The sequence below is a fragment of the Cebus imitator genome, unplaced genomic scaffold, assembly GCF_001604975.1.
Source record: "Cebus imitator isolate Cc_AM_T3 unplaced genomic scaffold, Cebus_imitator-1.0 Scaffold734, whole genome shotgun sequence".
In the NCBI taxonomy this organism is placed as follows: domain Eukaryota; kingdom Metazoa; phylum Chordata; class Mammalia; order Primates; family Cebidae; genus Cebus; species Cebus imitator.
This window is the reverse complement of record NW_016108049.1, coordinates 322,594-329,540: the sequence shown is the minus strand read 5'-3', so window position 1 is coordinate 329,540 and position 6,947 is coordinate 322,594. Positions and strand designations below refer to the sequence as shown.

The 6,947-nt window shown below is 40.6% G+C and overlaps 1 protein-coding gene across 1 annotated transcript in view; it reads right to left on the bottom strand.

The window, feature by feature from the left end:
- BMPER (BMP binding endothelial regulator) overlaps window positions 1–6,947 on the bottom strand; it is a 235,546-nt gene that overhangs the window by 195,794 nt on the left and 32,805 nt on the right. The gene's annotated exons all lie outside the window — the stretch shown is intronic.

Sequence of the window (6,947 nt, the reverse complement as noted above, 5' to 3'; positions counted from 1 at the left end):
CACACACACACACACACACACACACACAGAGTGAGAGAGAGAGAGAGAGAGAGAGGGAGAGGGAGAGTATGTAGCGGCTGGCTCTGGAAGGATCCCCAAGCACCTGGTACAAAGGTTGTCTTCAGGACAGGACACAAAGTAGCTGGGGACAAGGGTGGGAGGGAACATTTTACTATAGATACTTTTGGATGCTTTTAAGTGTGTAATTGCATGATCTGTTTAAAATGTTGTATGCAGCAAGGCACACACATACACAAGAGCAAAGCTCATCTCAGTGAACACTGCTGCAGTAATAAGCAAGCAGTCATGAGTACTAGAGAGAAAAAAAAATTAAGTTGAGGGTTCCCAGAAAAAAGACAATTAGTAAGAAAAGCCACTGGTTCCTAAGCTATATTGTCAGTCACCTCCAAAAGCTTCTCTGCCCACACATTTCCTTTGAAATTGTTCGTCCACCCAGACTATAATCAGTTCTGGAGGGAGACGGGGGCTGTGGCTGGGTGAAGAACTGCTGAGTTCATCACGCTCTCTCTCTCTCTCTCTCTCTTTCTCTCTCTTATCTCTAGAGCCATCACAACTCATCTCTCCTCCTTCTGCTTATCTCACAGGCAGTATGATACTGTATTAGTTCATTCTCACATTGCTATAAAGAAATACCTAAGACTGGGTAGTTTATGAAAAGTTTTAATTGGCTTACAGTGCCACAGGCTGTACAGAAAGCGTGGCTGGGAAGGCCTTAGGAAACTTCCAATCATGGCAGAAGGCAAAGTGGGAGTAAGCACCATTTTCACATGGCCATCAGGAGAGAGAGCAAAGGGGGAAGTGCCACACACATTTAAACAACCAGATCTCCTGAGAACTCACTCACTATCATGAGAACAGTAAGGGGGAGATCCACCCACCATGATCCATCTACCTCCTACCAGGCACCTCCTCCAACACCAAAGATCATAATTCAACATGAAATTGGAGTGGGGACACAGAGCCGAACCATATTACATGCCAAGAAAGAAGAATGGGACAGTGGGAATCAGAAGACCCCCTCTGCCTCTCAGCAATTGTGCAATCTCTCTCATCATGTAAGATTTCCCATCTGCTAAATCAGGAGAGTAATCACCACCACCTCAGGGCTGAATACAACTCTATCTATGAAAGCCTAAGATTGGTGGATTGTCTTTTCTTCCAAAGTATTCTCTAAAACTCTTTCACAATATAGTTTGCATGACTGACAGACCTTTCAGGGGAAGGCAACTCAGTTCTTATTTGGGGAACAAAACCTGGAGCAAACAGCATCCAGGTTGATCAGATATAATAACTACCAGAGAATTTGGCCATGTCTGAAAGAAAGGAAAGCAGAGGTTGAGGAAAGAACCACTCTTTTGTTTCGGCAGCAGCAGACGATGCATGTTTACAGTTGCCAAAAGAAGTCTGGTTAAAAGTAAGCAACCAGAATGGCACATGGCTAACTCAGTCTTTCCATCTTAAAACATTTCAACAATCAACAATTCACTCTGTCACCACAGAAAGTGTGATTATTTTCGTATAAGAGTTTTTGAAATGTTTGTTTCTACATATGGTAAGTGGCTGCCTCCCTCCAAAACAACCACGTAGCAATATTCTGAAAGGCATGATCATCTTCCAGGTCAGTCTCAAAGCAGCACTGAGAAGGTCCCTTATTCATGACCTTTTACTGTACAAAAGGCAACCTATAATTAATAATGCTTAATCTATTACCATTATTCATAGTCCTCCTTTACATTGGTCAGTAATTGGTCTATAGAAATGAGTTCAATTATTTTAAATTTCCCAATGCATGTTTTGCTCTTTAATTCTTATTTAACAGAACCTAAGGCAGTTGGCCTCATTTTGGAAATCGATGTGCAAATATTTATATTTTGCCTTTTTCTTTTCATTTCATGAGACATCATAGTATTTTTAAATCAAACATAAAAGTTAAACTTTTAACAAATGCAACACATGGGATCATACCCCATAGAAAAAACAAGACAAAACAGAAAAATCAAAGACGAGAAAAGGCTATGGAAAATAAACCCACTTGACAAATGAAAAGACTGGGTTTTTTCAATCCTTCATCAAACTCTTGTGGACAATTAATATTTCATGCTCTATATGAGGAAAGAAAATGGAATTTGACCTACAAATGTCTGAAACACACCTTATTCATTTATGACATACTAATAACAAACATATATTCAGATAACAAATACATTATTGTTCAGAAAAGAACCCCACATTAAAGGGTGATGTTCAGTCCAAGTAAATATGGAAAAGCTGCCAAAACCATCTGTTTGACTCCGATGATCTCATTTGTTTTCATCAAACAATATTGAGTTTTTTCAAATTAATCTTCTGCTCAGTTGTTAGGCAATTTGGATAAAAATGTGTAACTATTATTAGCATAAAAATAATCTCAAAAGCAAAGTGAAATACTTGCCTGAGAGAAATTAGTTATCATTTACTTACTTTTTTGTTTTAAAGAATATCTAGCTTCACAAAAGCTAAGGACAGTTTGGTAAGCAGCACTATTCCACAAACACCTGGCACATGGATTAGTAAATAATTGTTAAATTAATGAACGAACGGAACACATGAGCAATGCAATTAAACAAAACAGGAACCCAAATCCATGCACACACAAAACCTTTATAAGAATACTTTTGAAACATGAACTTTTCTATTTCTGTTCTCAAGTAGAGGTACTCTCCTACCATTGCCTCTTCAATATCAGCATCTTTTTCGGAGGAAAATAAGTCATGATAGGCTGGTTATATTTTTGTCTGACCCTTTCACCCCTCCTTAAATAATCAACAAACAAGCAAAAACTTATTACAGATTTGTTTTAATTCAGATTAGTTTAATTCAAGGAAGCCTAGAAACTGATACATTAACAAGTTCCCCAGGTGATTTTGAGTGGCAGGCAACGACTAAGACCTATGTCATGCCTTTGTGTGTGCCAGAAGCTTTACCGGGGAACCTTCTGCAGAGCAGCCCTTTTTTGAATGTGATTAACTTTTACTTGTTCATAAATATGCATTGCTCTTCTGGAAAGCTCCCCAGGCACATCCCCAATTCCTTGCCTGCTAGCTATCTTCCTTCTCTTCTGATATGGTTTGGCTGTGTCCCTACCCAAATCTTATCTTGAATTATAATCCCCACAATCCCCACATGCTGTGGGAACGACCTAGTGGGAGGTAATTGAATCATGGGGGTGGTTTCCCTCATGCTGTTCTCATAATAATGAGTGAGTTCTCATGAGATCTGATGATTTTATAAGTGTCTGGCATTTCACCTGCTGGCTCTCATTCTGTCTCCTACTGCCCTGTAAAGAGGTGCCTTCCACCATGATTGTAAGTTTCCTGAGGCCTACCTAGCCATGTGGAACTGTGAGTTAACTAAACCACTTTTCTTTATAAGTTACCCAGTCTTGGGTATTTCCTTATAGCAATTTGGAAATGGACTAACATACCTTCCCTCTGCACTTGGACATGACTTCTCAGAGAACTTCTCAACTAGATGGTACTTCTGTGTGTCCCTCCATGAACCATCCCCCCACCCTAGTCCATGGAAAAATGGTCTTCCATGAAACTGGTCTCTGATGCCAAAAAACCTGGGAACCACTGTGTTAAATGCTCTGAAAAATGAGGCTCCATTTATTTGCTAAGGCAACTCCACTGAATATTATTATATATATAAATATATAATATAAATATATATATTTTTATTAAAAATTATTATAATATTTCTAACTTATATATAAATTATATTATATATAATATATATACATTCTTTGACCCTAAGACAATCGTGCTTAGATATTATTTATTTTTAAAGTAAAGAATTATCAGCAAACTTCTCCATTACTATGATTCCTCACTAAATCCCTCTCATTGAGCAAGAACAGTCAAAAGCTTTAGCATGAATATGCAGGTGCTTGTTAGAGGACTTATCAGAAATGCAGCTGCTACTGCTGTCTCAGAATTTCTGCTACACACTGATTTGTTGTTGTTGTTTGCTTCTCTATGAATGCAGAATGCAAAAGAGTTACAGAGCGGTTTACTGGGATTTCTTGGAAGGCCAAACCCAGATTGGGTTAACACAGATCTGAGGGGCCTCAGGGAATGCCCTCGTGAGAGTCTCCCTCCAGTCCTTCTTCCTTTACTATACAAGGCTCTTTGGTTTTAGCTTCTCACCTTTACTCATACTCAAAACTAAAATCCAAGGTACAACCTAACTGCCCAAAAATGTGGTCAGAAACAACCAAATGAATGTTGGTGCATTCTTACAACAGAATCTTATGCATCTATTAGGGACAATAAGTCCAAACAACAGAGGTTATGCCCTAATGTTAAGTGGGAAAAAACATAAATAATGCAGTATGAGTAGTAAAATATCAGCCCTGTAAACACTTTTACACGGGAAAATACAGAAATAAATATATCAAATGATAACAATTGTTACTTCTGGATGGTGAGTTTTTTTTTTCTGCTTTTCCACAGTTTAAACTATTTTTTGAGGATTCTCCTATGAGCATACATTACAATTCCAATAAAAAAAAAAAAAAAAACTTTCCAAAATACTGAGACTCTCCAGTACTTAGGAGTGAACAGGACTGTGTCCCTTAAAGCCCCTGAGACAAGCATTGTATTATGCAGTAGAAAGAGAGAGAATGAAGGGTGCTTCTTTAACATTTATCCCACGGCCCCTGAAAAGTCAGACTCACTGTATTAGATCATTTTCAACACTGCTACACAGAACTGCCCAAGACTGAGTAATTTATAAAGGAAAGAGGCCTAATTGACTCACAGCTCAGCATGGTTGGGGAGGCTTCAGGAAACTTACAATCATGGCAAAAGTTGAAGAGGAAGTAAAGCACCGTCTTCACAAGGCAGCAGAAAGGAGAAGTGCCAAGCAAATTGGGAAGAGCCTCCTATAAAACCATCAGATCTTGTGAACAGCATAGGGGAAAGCACCGACATGATTCAGTTACCTCCCCCCGGTCTCTCCTTTGACATATAGGGATTATGGAGATTAGACTTCAAGAAGAGATTTGTAGGGGGACACAGAGCCAAACCATATCACCCATTCAGAATCCCTCTAATGAAGATCCACCTCAGGGATTCTTGACCTCCCACCGAATGCCGTGGGATTTCCATTAGGAAGAGAACTCAGGACACTGTACTTGCTGGCCTATTCTTGGGTCCAGTTTGGTTAGAAGAGGCTTATCATCTTAAGCCCAAAAAGAATATTCAGGAAATGTGTTTTTCTTGGGTATCTCTTTCCCTTGAAAGATTAGGATGAGAGAAGGAATGGGTGGTGATAAAGGAACTAACAGGTCAAGAAGGCTACACAGTACGGCATGAGAAAGCTCCCTACCAAACACCAATCATGGAGCAGCAAACGGAGAGCCTGTCAAGCATGGCAAGGGCACCAATTATACTTCTATGTCCTAACAGATGGTGACATGCAATATGGTGGTGAATGCATCTTTCCATATTAGTCCCTCCAACATAATTGTCCTCGTTTTTTTGTTTTTGTCTTTTTTTTTTTTTTTTGAGATGGAGTTTCACTCTGTCACCCAGCTGTAGTGCAGTGGCATGATCTTGGCTCACTGCAACCTCTGCCTCCTGGGTTCAGCAATTCTCCTGCCTCCACCTCCCCCGTAGCTGGGATTTTAGGCACCCACCACCATACCTGGCTAATTTTTGTATTTTTACTAGAGACAGGGTTTCATTACGTTGTCCAGGCTGGTCTCAAACTCCTGACTTAAAGTGATCTCCCCACCTTGGCCTCCCAAAGTGCTGGGATTACGGGCGTGAGCCACAGTGCCTGATCCTGCTGTCCTGATTTAACAAATGAGGTGATGAGATCAAGGGAGGGTCCATGTCTCCCCCTGCTGACATGGAAATGTGGTAGATGAGTTTCCTGAAGCTTAAGACAATAGACATTTATTGTCTCACAGTTCTGGAGGCTAGAAGTCCAAGATCAAGGTGTCAGCAGGGCATGCTGCCTCTAGGCTGGTGACAGCATCACTCCAGCTTCTGCTACACTTTGTGTGTCTCTGTCTGTCTCTGTTTCTTCCTCTTCTTATAAAGACACCAGTCACATTGAATTTGGAGCCACTCAAATTCAGTATGACTTCATCTTAATTAACTGTATCTGCAAAAGGCCTAGTTCCAAACAAGGTCACATGCTAAGATTCCAAGTGGATGTGAAATTTTGGGGAATACTCTGCCACCCAGTACACTTGGATTCTGATTCAACAGGGTGACTCCAGAGCCCATACCCTGAACACTGGACAAATGCTGCCTCCTGTGTGCCCCTACGCTGTGAAGTGCTGTTGACATATCGACAGTGTGAAATCTCCAGGGAGCTGACCATCTACATGAAACACAGAGGGGAAAAATCACACCACTGCAGTATCCATGTGGGCTTCTGGAGGTCATAGAAATCTAAAGGGAACATGGTAGATAAGGGCTGGGCACGTTGAACACAGGCAGCACCCAGATAGGTTGGGGAAAAGACCGGGGCTAGGGCCAAGAGAGAAGTGAGACCAGGAACAGCACATTGCAGACAGAGCATGGGGCTGGAGGGCAATGGAAAATGAGGCTGGAGTAAGGAGACATTAGAGATGCTTCAAAGACAGGCGAAGGGACTTAGATCTACTTTAGGAGGAAAGGAAAATTTTAATGAGGACCAAAATGATAAAATACAGGCTTAAAGACTTCTCTGGCAGAGGTGGGCAGGGTGAGCGTGGAGCCTGGAAAAACTGAGTGTTAAAACTTGTTGACAAAATATGTTCATGTGCGTGTGTACAAATATGCAGGGCATGGTGATTGCCTCTTCTCTACAACATTTTAACAACCTGCCTTAGACAATAAACCAAATATGCAGATGCTCACAGTTTCTTTTTTTTTTTTTTTTTTTTTGAG